Below are 16140 nucleotides of genomic sequence, written 5' to 3'. Positions count from 1 at the left end.
TTACTCCTTCATTCTGCAAAGAGGAAACTGAGGTCTTATGAAACTTCTAGAGCCACAAGAACTAAGGGTAGTAGAATCAGAACTAGAACCCAGAACCACAGACTTTCATGCTGTCGAGTGTGTCTTCTGTATTAACTCAGGCTGCCAGAACAAAATACCACAGAAGGGTGGCTTAAACCACAGAAATGTATTTTCTCATAGATCTGGAAGCTACAAGTCTGAAATCAGGGTGTCAGCATGGCTGGATTCTAATGAGAGTTTGTTTCCTGGATTGCAGCCTTCTCACTGCGTACTCACATGGCCTCTCCTCAGTGCATACGCATGGAGAGAATCTTTTTCTTTTCCTCTTCTTATAAGGCCACCAATTCTATCATATTAGGACCCCCCCCCACACACCCCGCTTTGTGACCTCATTTAACCATAATTACTTCCTAAAAGCCGTTTCTCCAAATACAGTCACACTGGGGGTTAGAGCTTCAACATACGAATTTAGGGAAACACAATTCAGTCCATAGGAACTTCTTTCAAAAAATGATTGCCACAACTTTTCCACATCCCTCCTCCTTGCCAATAAAACACAACTCTTGTTTCCATACTTCAACAGTTCAATATGAAGGAAATAATACTTGGATATAAAAAAAGGAAAATATTCTACAGCTTGATATTGTTTCTCATTTCTCAGTAATGACTTGTTTGAGACTAACTGCATAAAGATTTGCTTGCGATACATTCCTTACTCTCTCCACATCAAAGTGTAAATTCATAAACACAAATGTAATGATGCTAAGTTATCCTGTGATAACCTTCACAAGACAATAGCCCTGGGACTTCCCTGGTGGCGCAGTGGTTAAGAATCCGCCTGCCAATGCAGGGGACATGAGTTCAAGCCCTGGTCCGGAAAGATCCCACATGCCACGGAGCAACTAAGCCCGTGCACCACAACTACCGAGCCTGCGCTCTAGAGCCCGCAAGCCACAACTACTAAAGCCCGCGCGCCTAGAGCTCGTGCTCCGCAACAAGAGAAGCCACTGCAGTGAGAAGCCTGCACACCACAACGAAGAGTAACCCCCGCTCGCTGCAACTAGAGAAAGCCGGCGTGCAGCCATGAAGACCCAACACAGCCAAAAATAAATAAATAGAATAAATAAATAAATAAATAAAAATTCCGTTTACATCATTTAAAAAAAACAACAACAACAATAGCCCACACCTTCCTTTTAAACTGATAGAAGCAAACAGTACATTCAATGTCTGGGTAAGGTAAGGGTTATATTTTCAGTTTGGGGTTAAGGAAAAGAGCTTGTTTGCTAAAGGCAAAAACAAAAAGCATATGCAGTAAGCGAAATTCAGAAATAAGTAGCTGAGAATGGGAAACTCAGTTCTGGAGGAAACTGCTACTTAAATTATAACATGTCTAGAAATGGAAAAAGACACATGAAACCCATGAAGTTGCAGACGGTGTAACTTGTTTAGTTAAAAGACAACATAAAAACATATATAAGAGAAAAGGGTATGCACTATAAGTCAAGTAGAAAATACTTTAGGAGAGGTTTTAGAGACAAAGGGCCAAAGACAAGGAGATTTATTTGATTCACAGATCTCACAGGTCATGTGAAAGGAGATAGTGTAGCAATCCAATAAAACCTCCTTCCCTCGGCCTCTCTACCCTCAACTTCCCTTGGCGGAGTCAGTCAGCTCCTCCTTGGCTCCCAGAGCATCCAGGATAAATACCTTTATTGTAACACTTATACTATTGTCTCGCAGTGTTTTTCCAAGTGTGATTCTCAAACCATCTGTATCAGACTCACCTCCACCATTCCCCAGACAACCCACTCCTACACACTTTTTAAAAATGCAGATTCTTTGGCAGGTCTACAGAAAAAAATCTCCCTTATCTAGGCTTTCAATTGATTATTCTGTACACTACATTTGGAGAGTTGCTGCTATATATTAACTACTAGCCTGTCTCTGACCAAACTTTGAGTGCCTCTGATGACAGGTACTGTGATTTATCCACCTCTTTATCACCAGTGACAAGCTCGAGTAGGTTCTTGATAAATATGTGTTGACTGGGACCCTAAGGAGCACTTCTGAGTAAGCAGAAGGCAGGGAACTGAAATTTATGAAATGAATGACCTCAACTGAAGATCTATATGGCATTAAATTTTCAAAATCAAGATGAAATAAGAAATTATTTTGAGTTTAGATTCAGAATTGACTCAATATTTCACAAACTGTTTCTGAAACATTTACTAATCTTACTCTGTGGGAAACCAGACTTAATTGAGACTCCAAAGAGTTTGGTCACTTGAGTGCAGTGACTCAGGAAAGATGCAGCACTGGTACTTAAGGATGCCACCAGGAGCAGCTGGGGAGATGGCCACTGAAGAAGCTAGGAAGTTCCTCACTTCCTGAGAAGGATTTGCAGCTGAAATTGAGGTTGAGATGAAAACCACATGAGAGGCAAGGTGTCAAAATGAAGCCTCTAGGATTCACACAGGAAGCCACACACCAGAGGATGACCCCACCGCTGAGTTGATTTCTACCCTGCAACCATATTTGAGAAAGCAGAGATTAGGATTGGAGGTAATTTTTCCAGAAAGAAGAACACTGGGTTGCTAATTCGTCCATGGAAAACTAAAATGTGAATAGTGATATCTTGATTTAAAGCTATGAAATCTTGCCTACCACCTGAATATGTAAGATCTAGGGAACAGGGTTAGACTTGGCACCTTCTGTCTTGCCATAAAAGAACATTCAGGCTTGCAGTAGCAGAATATGCTGCCTTCCCAAGAAGACAAGTTATAAAATATAAGATAAATACTAAGCCATGTCCAGCCTTCATGGTCATGTTGGTGTGTGGGTCAATCTAATTATGATTTTAACATTATTAAAAAGAACGATATTTCATATTAGGTTTTGGGGGAAAACACGTTTAATCTCATTTTTTGTTGTTACTTTGTTGTAAGTTGTACAGGTAGATGATGTTTAGCCCTTTACAAAAGAGACAGTATTATCTTCAGATACACTCTGTGATGAGGTTTAAAACCAAAGCAGAGGGGCTTCCCTGGTGGCGCAGTGGTTGAGAATCCGCCTGCCAATGCAGGGGACACGGGTTCGAGCCCTGGTCCGGGAAGATACCACATGCCGCGGAGCAAATGGGCCCGTGAGCCACAACTACTAAGCCTGCGCGTCTGGAGCCTGTGCTCCGCAACAAGAGAAGCCGCGATGGTGAGAGGCCCGCGCACCGCGATGAAGAGTGGCCCCCGCTTGCCGCAACTAGAGAAAGCCCTCGCACAGAAACGAGGACCCAACACAGCCAAAAATAAATAAATTAATGAATTAATTTTAAAAAAAAAATTTAAAAAATAATTTACATTCCCTCACTTTGTAAAGAACACACATTAGATCCACATTTAAAAAAAAAAAAAAAAAAACCAAAGCAGAAGGCAGCTGAGGGCTGATGAGCAGTTCAGAGAGACGCTTCTTACATCTAATTAGCTAAGAGCCCCTGGAGAAAACTACCAAACCTTGCCTTCTGATGGCCTGGCATTGCTTTCCATGTCTCTATTCTGATCCTGCTCACAATTCCATAATAGTTATTCCAAACCATCTTCGTAAGTACTGACCCACCACTCTCCCTATCAATGCCAGTAACTAGAGCTTCTTCACCTTCCTGCTTGCCCTCGTCCCCTACCCAGAAAAGGAATTTATCCACACCCACCATTGCCTCCTTTCCCTCATCTCAGTGGAAGGACAAGGAGGTCTCCCTACCCGCACCCTGGTCTAGACTCTCCGCCTGGCCTCTGGGTTCCTTCCCCTCACAGCCAGTCAGGCACTTGGTCTCAATTATTACCAATTCCTCTTCTGTTTGTTTAATCTATTTCCAAGGACTTTCCCCTTTAGACATAATGAGTCGTGATATTATCTGTTTGTAAATTATCTCAACCCATCATAGCCAGACTTCTTTAAAGAACAATCTACACTTGCTGAATCCAAATTCTAACCTCCTTAACTTTTTATTGTGCTATAATCCAGCTTCTGAATCCACCTCTTCACTGGAACTGCTCTCACCATGGTTTCTAATCATTTAGAACCACCATACCCAGTAGTTTACTCCTTAGCCTTGACCTCAGGCAACCACTTGACGTTGTTAGCCATTCCTTCCTCGTGATTTGCTCTTTCCTCTCAGATCTGTGTATTCTCATTATCTCTCTCTCTCTCTCCCCCTCCCCACCCCTTCTCCCCTCTCCTCTCTCCTCTACCTCTTCCCTCCCCCCATGCTCTCTCTTTCTCCTGCATTTTCCTCCTACCTATCTGTATATGCCTTCCAAGTCTCCTGGGAAAATTCAACTTCTCTCTCCCTTCGAATGTTCCTCAGAATTCTAATCTTGGTCATCTTTTCTTATACTCTACCCACCCTCCCAGGACCTCATCTACGTGACCATCTGGCTATATTCCTCCCCTCCAGCACAGAACTTTTCTCTGAGTTCCAAAACCATTATGTCCAGCTGTCAGCGACACCTCAGATTCAGTATTTCCAAACCTAAAATAATCCTCTCTGCCTGTGCCCCCTTACCCCAAATCCACTCTTTTCCCCGGATTCTCTACCTTGCTTATGGGAACAATCATTGCCCTTGTCAAACAATGAATCAGGAAGTTCTTTGTTTGTTTGTGTGCTTGTTTTTCAAAACTACTTTATTCCCCTCAGGACTTCCCTGGTGGTCCAGTGGGTAAGACTCCGCGCTCCCAATGCAGAGGGCCTGGGTTCAATCCCTGGTTGGGGAACTAGGTCCTGCATGTGTGCCTCAACTGAGTCCGCGTGCCGCAACTAAAAAAGATCCTGCTGCAACGAAGATCCTGCGTGCCACAATTAAGACCCAGGGCAGCCTAAATAAATAAATATTTTTTAAAATATACTTTATTCCCCTCATTTCACACACAGTACCCAAAGTCAATTACACTAGTTTCTAAGTGGAATAACATATTCTGGGCTAAACAATATTTTATAATGTTATCTATTGATATCTAGAGCAATGCATGACTTTTCTGGCTATTTGCCTGCCACTGTACTAGCTATTGGGGTGCGGGGGAATATATGGCTCACACATACACACACAAAAAACAGACTAAAGTAAAATATCCATTAGCTTATTAATATGGCCAGAGTGTAGAAGTGCTATATATTATAGAAGTAGTGTATGTGATGGGGTTTTCAGTTATTGGGTATGGTCTTGGCAACTTGAATTATATTGCATTTTTCTTACATAGTAAAGCATATTATAACTTCTCTACACTGTGTAAAGTAACTTAGGAGCAACATTTTTCCCCCTATATTTTATTCTGAAAATTATGTCTTCTAGAAAAAATTGAAAGAACTATACTGTGAATACTTACAAACCTAGATTCTACTCTACCTGTGCTGTAGTTGCTTTATCACATATCAATCCATCTAGCCTTCCATCAGTCCATCTTATTTCAAAGTAGCTTACAGACATCAGACACTTCACCCCTAAACACTTGAGCATGCCTATTATTAAGAACTTAAGTAACTTTGAGGAACTTCATATACTGAAATGCACAAATCTTCAGTGTATCACTCAAAGAGCTATTCATTCCTGACTCTTCCTTCTTCCTCCCCACTCCTCTCCTATTCAATCACCTTCTTTTTTGCTCAACTTCCTCCCCTCTCTTCCAGCCCCACAGCTTTAGTTCATACCTTTGTTATTTCTCACCTGAATTACTGGAAAGTCATCCAGTTTCTTCCATTTTAATCCATTCCCACAACTCTGTCAAGGTGATTTTTCTAAACCACAAACTTGATGCCATTTCTGTTCAAATTCCTTCTCTGGTTCTACCCCAAACATTTAAGGGAGCCTTAATTTTTTGGGCATGGTGCACAAGGATCTGACCCTGTCTATATCTCTGGCCTCATTTCTTGCCACTTTCCCACCTTCTCTAACTTCTTCTCAACCCCTTCTCACACAAACACGAGTCACCAAAGATATAAAATTCCTTGCAGCATTTCATGTGCCTCCATGTTCCTCACCTTCTTAGATGTCGTTCCTCTGTCTGCAATGCCCTGCTCTCCATTCTTCATCGAGCTCCCCTCTACCCACTCTTCCTGACTCGGTTCAGACTTTGCCTCCTCTGGTAAGCCTTGCATGCTACCCTCTACCCCCACTGCAGATGTGGCTGGATGCCCCTCCAGGATTTCCTAAACATCATATACAACACACATCTGTCTTCAAATTTTTGTCTTTGCTTGTCAGTCATCTTAAGCAATCTGCAGCTCCTTGAGGGCAGAGAGCAAATCCTGCTTCTCATCCCTTTCATTCCAGATACACGAATGTTCAATAAGTGTTCATGGAAGGAAAGCAGACAGGAGGAATGCAGGGGTATTTATGAGATGTCTGAAAGTATTGAACATTCAAGGTAAATGGCTGGATAGTGTTAATTCAAGAAAACATTTAATATAAATTTAAAACCAAAGGGACCATTTTAGCCTATGTAGGCACTTGCCTGTGGCCTCTGGAAAACCATAAATAAGATCACAAACCACTTTTTAATTTTTCTTATTTTCAGTTGTGGTAAGCATAAAATAAAATTTACTATCTTAACCATTTTTAAATGTACAGTTCAGTAGTGTTAATCATATTCACATTGTTGTGCATACCCCACTTTTAATTATACAAATACAAGGTTATAATTTCCTTTTGTAAAAAGGACAAATAAAGGCATTAAGGAGGCTAGATTCTTGGCTAAAGTACATGTAGCAGCTATGCAGGGGCTGCCCTAAGGATGTACCACTAATTACCTGGCAGCAGCTTCTAGAGCTGAAGGCAAAACTACCAAATCACAGTAATCTCAGAGAGTGTTTTCTTCCAAAGGACAAGTGCATCAGACTACATTTCTGGTGTTAAAAATCCCGTGGGCTTTACACTTGACAGCAATAGCCAGTATACTTTAGGCTTGTTCCTGATTATCCAACTTACTATACACCTGGTGATTTTAGAGAAGCACAAGATATCCAAACTATACCATTAATTAAACAGCACATCATCCTACATCTTACCCAAGAAAATGAATCTTCATCTAGTCCTAAATTTCTCTGGACTGGATTATTTGTCAATCCTCCACAGCAGATAAAAGATAAGAAATTTGAAATATAGTGACAGTATCTGAATTCAGGCAGTTGATAGATTTGTAGCACCAATTCTAACATAGTCATTTCACAGCACAGAGCAGGTCAATACCCACCTAGAAGCCAGGGCAGATTGTATTACCCAATAACACAAAGCTTCGAGCCAATGAAGGACTTAGAAAAGAAGTCAAAATGAACCAGTCCACAGGTATTTATTGAGGCTCTAATATGGACCATCAGTGTGTTAAATACCACAGCATTAAAATTAGCATACTTGGCTCCCAGTTTTATTTCAGAAATAAACCTTTTAAACTATAAAAATTCTGATCATAAGTAATAGAAACCAGGGGGTAAAAATGATCATATTTGCTTCTTGAAAAATTGGAGGGAGTATAAACTGAAAGAAAAAAACACAATTGACTACAAAGGCAAAGTCATAGAAAGAAAGAAACTGAAAGATTTAGGATGGTTATTCAGAATTGGATGATGATGATTTTCACAATTAATTACTGTTTTTCTTTATCTGGGATATAGAAAGATAAATGGATATTTCATTGAACCCAAAGGGCAGAAAATACACCTGATCCACACCAGGAAAGGAAACAAGGAATAGGGAGTTAGGAACTGTGGTTACATTCACCATTGCCCTGGAAGTGAGATACTCCCATTCCTCTTCTCTTGGTTTGCCTCCTTTTTTCTTCTCCTTCTTAGCAGACAGGCTTTCTCTGCCTTGGGATGCACATGACCCAAATATGTCACACCTGAAAAGCCTGTTTTTCTATCCCCTGACATCCAATAGGGATGAACTGAAGCCTCTGAGACCCAATTCTAAATTTTTAAGTGGAGAAACTAATGAGAATAGCTTAGGTCAAGTATCCCAGATGTCTGTTACCTTTGACTTTTCCAAAAGACTCTAATTTCTAGGTCTCCAGATATGATACCATATTTTGATGTTCTACCCATAGGGCTACAAAAGTGCTTCAGTACCTATGCAGCATTTTGATTCAACCAGTAACCAAGTGAAGTTATAGAAATATGAAGTGAGAACATTCAGTGCCAAATTCTTAAATTACCAGATCAATATTGGTTTTCATCCCACCCAACAAAAAGCACATGCACTTCTTTTTTAAGTGAAGAGTTTCAAGCACATCCTTAGGATATTCAATTTCTACTATGCTTTTTCTTTCCGCAGGAGGTAAACTCATCTATATTTACTGGAAAAATCAGTCTGTGCAACTGTTCTCATCATCAATGTGGGAGTCTTTATCTGGAAGGCTAAGCATTTATTTACTTCTAAGACTGTGGCAACACGCAGACAGAGAGCATAAACCACCATTTCTCACCACAGATACTTTGTTTTAGAGAATAGGAGCTGCACTTGGTAACAAATGCCGGAAGGCACTGAAGTACTGATTACTAACTGTTTAAGGGCAATGCCATCTCCAGAATGGAATAAAGCTTACAATCATGAAAAAGTTAATTCTGTTGCAGGAGTCAAGTATTTCCACACTCTCTCTAGCAAGCCTTTATAATCTGTATTAATCACAAGTTTCTTTGGGGATTCTAGTCTAGGAATAAGCTTAAACCATTAATTAAGTCACTGTATATGTGGTGCTGGAGTTGTTCACTCCTTGTTTATAATACATACTTGTCTACTAGTCTGAATGTGGAAAATGGGATGCAGATGCCCCAGCTGCCTGCCTCTGCAGAACCCAGACTGTGGGGTGCTGCTTTGTTATGGGCGAATTGTGTCCCCTCAAAATTTCTAAATTGAAGTCCTAACCCCCAGTACCTCCGAGTGTGACAGTATTTGAAGATAGGGCCTTTAAAGAGGTGATAAAGTTAAAATGAGATCACTAGGATTGGCCCTAATCCAACCTGACTGGTATCCTTATAAGAAGAAGAAATTTGAACACACAAATGGAAGTTAGAGCTCCAGGGATGCTTGAGCACAGAGAAAAGGTCATGTCAGGACACAGTGAGAAGTTGGCCATCTGCAAGCTAAGGAGAGATGCCTCAGAAGCAACCAAACTGCAAACACCTTGATCTTGGACTTCCAGTCTTCAGACTGCAAAAAAAATTAACCTCTGCAGGTTAAGCTACCCAGTCTGTGGTAGTTTGTTATGGCCGCCCTAGGAAACTAATTTGGTCCTCCTTGAGAGACGTTAATATCAGAAGATCCCCTAATCCTTTTCTTCAGGGTGACCCATTCAGGTTTACCTGTATGTGACCCCAATTTAGTCTGTTTCTTATACAGATATGGAGAGAAGCTGTAAGAGATGTTCCCACATGACAGAGGTCTCATTCCCTCAGGGCAACAACTGACTGAGACAGGCAGCAGCTGTCTCCTGTGTATGAGGTGCACTCCCCGGTTTCACACAGCCCCCCATATTCCCTATTGCTGTATACCTAAGTGCTCCACCCATTTATAGTATCTGTCTGGCCTCTGCAAGCATTTGAGCCCCTGAGGTGGTCTGCTCAGAACCAGGCTACTGAAGTCACAGTGCTTCTATCACTGGTGCAGAGACATTGATTAAGCATCCCGGGGAAACTTGGCAGCAGCAGGCCCATTAAAAACATTACCTCTAAAGCCATTTGACATTGATTTTTTGGGGATACACCTCTGAGGACAAAACACAGTTACAGAATCAAAGAAGCAATAATTCTTCTCTGGCTATTGCAATTACTGAAGCAGAGTCACCTTGCATACATACCAGATAACAAAAAGTAGGGATATCCTCCCCATTTCCACTTGCTTGTATAAAAAAATAATCTAAGGAAGGAAGATTATTATGTGTCCAAAGGGGGATATTGTGGTTTAGTATGAATTAGGGGTTTGAGTTTTGCAGGGCTTTTTAGTCAATGGTTGAAAAGTTTAATTTTGTCTCCAATGAGGTTCGTTAAAAGGTTGTTCTTTGAAAGTTTGTGATGCCACCCAGCACCACATCAGTTAGTCCTAGGCTAATTTATAGAAGTTGCAAATAATCCAACTGGTGCCTCCAGGGATATTCTGTTAGCCCTGGAACCCAGACTACTCCCATGGTCAAGGAGAATCCCCACAGGGAAAAAGTCAAGATTGTCCTAGGAATGTCAGAGCCACACAAATCTCAATAGTAGTGGAGACGGCTCTCTTGTTCTCTGTCTCTCCCTAACTCTCTCTTCTCTCCTTCTCACTTTCTCTCCCTCTTACTCCATTCTCATTCATTCTCTGTCTCCTCCTAAAGCAGACCAAAATGATTTTCAATCGGCGGATGAGTGTGGAAAGCTCTCTAACAATCAGAGTTCAAGGGGGGGCTTTTGAAGGAGGCTCAGGACTTCCTCAGCACTTGCTATAGAATCTCACTGGCGCGGGCACTGGTTAGCAATAAAGACTTGAACAAAGAGCCAGCATCTCAGCATTGAACTCTGCTTCCCCATAAACTAAGGATGCCAAAGTTTCATTTGTTCAAATGGCGAAATATTAATTCAGTGGCCTGCCTGGCCAAAGGCTAAACCCATCCTTCCCACCAAACATACACACAACAACAACAACAACAACTCCCACACAGGCACACTAATCACCATTCTCACACGCAACAACAAGCATACACACTATCAACCACCACACACGCACACGTCATCAACCACTACGCATACACACACATAGCGACAACAAACACCACCCACACACAATACTACCCCCCCCACACACACACTTTACAATAGACACATTACAAAAATGCAGCCCTTACAAACAAGTTGAAAGGAATGTGAAGCAAAAGAAAATCAACAAAATCATCTCTATTCTCTATGATTCTCTTTGTTTCAGAATCTCCACCTCTGATTTTCACTAACTCAGATTTTAACATTGACTTTTGTAGAGAAATGTTTAGTACATTTGATAGCAACCTTTTCTTCTATCTTTTCCCTATTTGTTTGGCCTGCTGTCTCCTAAGTATAAGTCAGTTTAGGAAAGAGGGTCTGTTGTAGTATTCTTTGCTCAGTGTGTACTCAAGGCACAGCTGCATTTTATAAGTACCAGCCCACATTCTCTCATCATGTCTGCCTTTGTGCCCAAAAGCAACGAAAGCTTCTTTACCAAGGGAACAATTCAGTGTAAGGTAATCAGGCCGCTTTGGAAGGGCATGTATTATGCGAATTATGGGGAGTGAGGGGGGGGTTCAGTTTTTTCAGAAATAAAAATTGGACACATTGCCCTCATCTAATTTGGAAAGAGATTACCCAAAAGCAGTCAACTCATGATTATACTAAACCTAATGTACAAGCAGATGACCTTGAACCCTTTTTTTCCCTTCTGCTGCCTACTCTTTCTGTTTCACTGCTCATAATCTTGCTCATCAATGTGTAGAGAGAAAGGTCATAGTGATATATGTCAATCCCTTTTGTTTTACCTTTGTAACTTTGCAAAAATTTGGAAGAGGGATAAGCCAAAACATATATGAGACCTAAGGATCACCTGAGAATTTTAATTAACTCTGTGCTCTTTGCCCCCCAATTTGTACAGTTAATTTAGAGTTGGTTATATAAACCTTTGCATGAGATAAATGTGAGTTTATTTCTCCGTCCTTGGGTCAGTACAAGAAATGCTCCAACAAGCAACTTGGCAAATGAAAGTGATCAACAAGAGCCACTACAAAGGGCTTGTTAACCCAAACATGATCTGTACCATATACTTATGCCAAGTTCTAGGTCATCCTACACCAAAATTCTCAAAACTCAATGTCTCTGGTAAGATTTGACATAAAAGAGAATTGTATTTGAATTGGATGTATGACTCTGTGATGCCATAATTTCACAGAAATCTGTTGTCATCTCTGGCCACTGATAAATTCTATTTGACTTTAAAGAAAGTCACCTAAATTTTATGAACTTCAGTAAAAGCGTCTACAATAGATTCATTGCCCAACTTCAGAGTGACATGATTGTGAGTTGTACATATGGGCTTTTCAAACTGTTCAAGGAGAATATTAAAATTCTATTGTTTGAGAGTGATTAATGATTAATTAATGACTGATGCAATCAGTACAATTTATTAATGATTAATACAATATTACACATTGTACATAGTGCAAATAGATAGGCGTAAAGGGTATTAATGTTAATAAAGGATACTGTGCATTTATGCAATTAGACATTTTGTTGTTGGGTGCATAATCAGTTGGGCTGTATTGCATAGAATGTATTGACTGCCAATTAACTTCAATGATACTTATTCCATTGTTCAAATATAAAGCATTTAAATTAATCACTGCAGAATTTTCTGAGGCTGTGTTCTTTGTTTCAATCAATATTTGCCCTCTCTATACTGTAATACTTTGGAAATTATCTCAAGCTTGACCAAGAATATTGATCCTAATTCACCTACTGTTAAAAAAAAATAGTTATCATTTCCTGAATTTTGTAAGGCCACTACGTTGTCACTCATTTATGAGTAATTGTTTTTGCTTGTGGTGTAACGACTTCATTCTAAACAGCATAGGAAAAACAGCTAATTTTTTTTTCTGTCTTCAGAGATCATCAGAGTCAAAATGCATAATGGCTGGAAAGTTCAGGGTTTAGAGATATGTGGAAGGTAGCTTGCTATTCCGTGCTTTTTCTAAGAATATGTTCCGATTCTGATGATTCTAGCTAAAAATTTGGTCAGGAAAGTTTGACAACTTTAAATGAATAGATTTACTTCATGCACTAGGTCAATGTCTGAAGTCATATTTTTACCCACTCACAATAATGATTAAATGTGTATTAACAGCCAATGGTTAGATTTATTGAGAATTATGCTGATGAACCAGTGAACAGTTTTATGCAACTAAAAAAGCTGACATACATATTTTGCAGTGTAGAACAACACTGGTAATACCTCATTAATGAGAAAGAATCATAAAAACAATAAACATTAGTTGAAACTTTCAAAGTTCCAGACACTATTCCAAGTGTTTTATATAAATTATCTCATTGAATCCTCAAACAACTCCATGTTGCAAAATTGAGGCATAAAAAGGTTGAGTAGCAAGTTCAAGGTCACACAGTTTTTAAGGGGCAGAGACTGTATCTCTGAAGTGAGAGACTGAAGTGACTGAACTGCTCTTACTTCAGATCGCCTATTTTAAACTAGTATGTTATATAGCCTCTAAACTGAATTATAAATCACATCTCTACATAGCCATGCCTGAAACTGTTTTGGATTAGCTCCAAAAGAACAAATTCTTATGATGCCATTAAACAGTTTTCTTTCCCTCCACTCTTTAACATTCAAAAAGCACAGATGATATGCAATCATCTTCTGAATTTCCTAACTCTTCTCACATCTAGAGATTTCTTTATTTTCCAATGTTAATCAGAAAACAATAGCATATACAAGAGTTCATAGGATCATGGTGCAAAAGAACCACATCATAGAAGCCAAAACAACTTGGGAATTAAAATTAACTAATAATGTCTCAGCCAAGGAAATGAAAAGGAAAATGGAGTCAGGGAGTTTATAGTCTTATTTTTTTTCCCACTCAGATGACTCATGTCACCTCAACCTTATCTCAGACATATCTGTACACACTGTAATCTATTCATCATTCAATAGCACCACTAAACATTTTTCAATGAAATACCAAGGACCTATAACAAACTTCTCTCTCAAAACCACTAAGCCACTCTTTGCCATTAATCTCAAATCTCTTACAGGGTCATTTCTCTCATAAATCCATTCAAAATTGATCATTGGAAAGCTATGGCTCAGCTATTCTTCACCCTGGACATTGGAGTTCAATAGCTACTTTCCCCAGCTTCTAACCAACTTGTGCCTACCTACATATACACCCCTTAAGTGCCATATATCCTCAAATTTGTGATTGTTATAAATTATTTAAATTTTCTATTAGATTTACATACAGTCCAATATCATTCAAAATTACCTTCTTGCATAATAGCTACTAAACCATATTACTATGAGAGTGGGGATCTTCAAATTTCTGCCAGTATAAAGAGTTCCTCATAATAAAAATATTTAACATCTTTAATTGAGAGGCACATAGGCTGATGAGCTAAATTTGTTGAATATTTCAAAATACACTTATTTGTTGGAAATTGGTTAACTATATCACAATATTGATTTTGTTTGTGAGTGTGAAATTAACAACACACACACTCACCCACGCCTTTTCTTTGCACTTGACTGCTCATTTTCAGTGTACAACAGTCTGCTTTGCAGAGTAGCTAACTGAATGGCAGTGTGAGAGTTTTAATAATAACACCAAGTAAAAACACCATTGACAGGCATTGAATTTCTTTGCTACTCAGCTAGATAGTTTATTGCTACTAAATAAGAAAAATTATGTAGACATCAAGCGCCTCTGCCTCTAAACTTGATTTTATTTGCTCTACCCTTTAAAAATCTTAAACAGGCAGCATATATCACTTATATGAAATATAATTTGGAAAGTGGCATGTTTCCTCTTAATGCAACCAATATTCTTTGAGTGTATGACAAGGCAATAAGAAGCTTATAGTCGTACAGGTTAAAAAAAAACCTGATGATACATGAAATACAGACTAGTAAGACAAGATGTCATATGAACAAAAGGAAATGTGAATCCTGGGGCCAAGTGGGATCAGAAGAAGATGCCATCAGTATAGACATGTTGCAAGCATTAGGAAACCATTTCAAAATGGATGAACAGATAAAGGGAACTTATTGATTCACAGGTCTCAAAGGCCCAGAGCCTGACCAGGCTTCCGGCATGATAGTTCATGATGGCATTGAGACTAGGTGCAATTCTCAACAATGCTCCCAGTTCCTCAGTTCTACTTACCAGTCCTCAGGATGACTTCCTTGTGTAAATGAAAATGGCTGCAGTAGTTTGAGGCTGTTTCCCCGCACACCAGACAAGAGCATTTTCCCCAGCATCCCCAGGAAAAGTCCTAAATTCATTCTGATTGGACAAGATCAGGTCACCTGTGAACCAGTTACTGCATCCAGGAAAAACAGTTCCCTGATTGGATTAGATCAAGCATGATTTATACTTCCCAGCTGTGGTGTCACCTCCCCATATTCACATGGCTCCATATGGCAATCAGGGCTAGTAGTTGGTGCAAAGGGGAGAAACTGCCAGGCAACCAATAGGTGACTACTGGGACTTGTTTTCCCCTTGGCTTATTTTGACTGTAAAATTAATTACATTCAGTTAAATTTATATGTCATTTCTCTGTTCTCATATACAATGTAAATCCAGTGTGATGCCCATCTAAGGGAGCCACTGATAACTAAAAGATGGTGACAGATTGGTCAAAAAAGGTCCTAAATCTTCATGTAATGATGGCCAGTATTTCAAAGTCAAATAAAACTAGTTTCATTCTCAGTTCTGCCACTGCATAACCCCAAAGTAGTCATAGTCCACTGTACACCTCAGTTTCTTCATTGGTAAACTGGATATAAATGCCTTACCTTAGAATACTGTTGCAGAAATTTAGGGTGACAAAGGGAATGTACCTGGCCAGTGGAGATGCTCAAAGAAGTTATTATTATTACAGTTGTTGCTGTTATTATTCTCATCATCAAAATCCACACACATCATCATCCCAACCCTGAACAGACAATGGAAACAGAGTCATAGGTGGCCAGACTTTTAGAGTAAGAAGGCTGCCTTAGAAATCAAATAATCAGCAGAGGCCTGTAGTAGAAGTTGATTGCCTTTGGCATTTTCAGTATAGAACCAAGGTTCTCCCCTTTAAACCCCTCTTTGAAAGGGATTTCATGGTTTGACCATTAACTAGCTGTGCAATCTAAGGCAATTTATTTAACCTCTCTAAAAATTAGTTTCCTCATCTGAGAGTGGAGATACTTAAAATATCTACTTCACAGGGTTAACTGAATTAATGTATGTATAGGACACATTCCATAAAAAATACCAAGTATTTTGGCACTATCATTATAATTATTACAAAGATATCCCACTAGATATCCAGGGGAAACATTACTTTCCAAACTGAAAGTGAGTCCCTGATAC

Source organism: Eubalaena glacialis, chromosome 4 (assembly GCF_028564815.1).
Source record: "Eubalaena glacialis isolate mEubGla1 chromosome 4, mEubGla1.1.hap2.+ XY, whole genome shotgun sequence".
In the NCBI taxonomy this organism is placed as follows: domain Eukaryota; kingdom Metazoa; phylum Chordata; class Mammalia; order Artiodactyla; family Balaenidae; genus Eubalaena; species Eubalaena glacialis.
Note: the sequence above shows the minus strand (reverse complement) of the source record.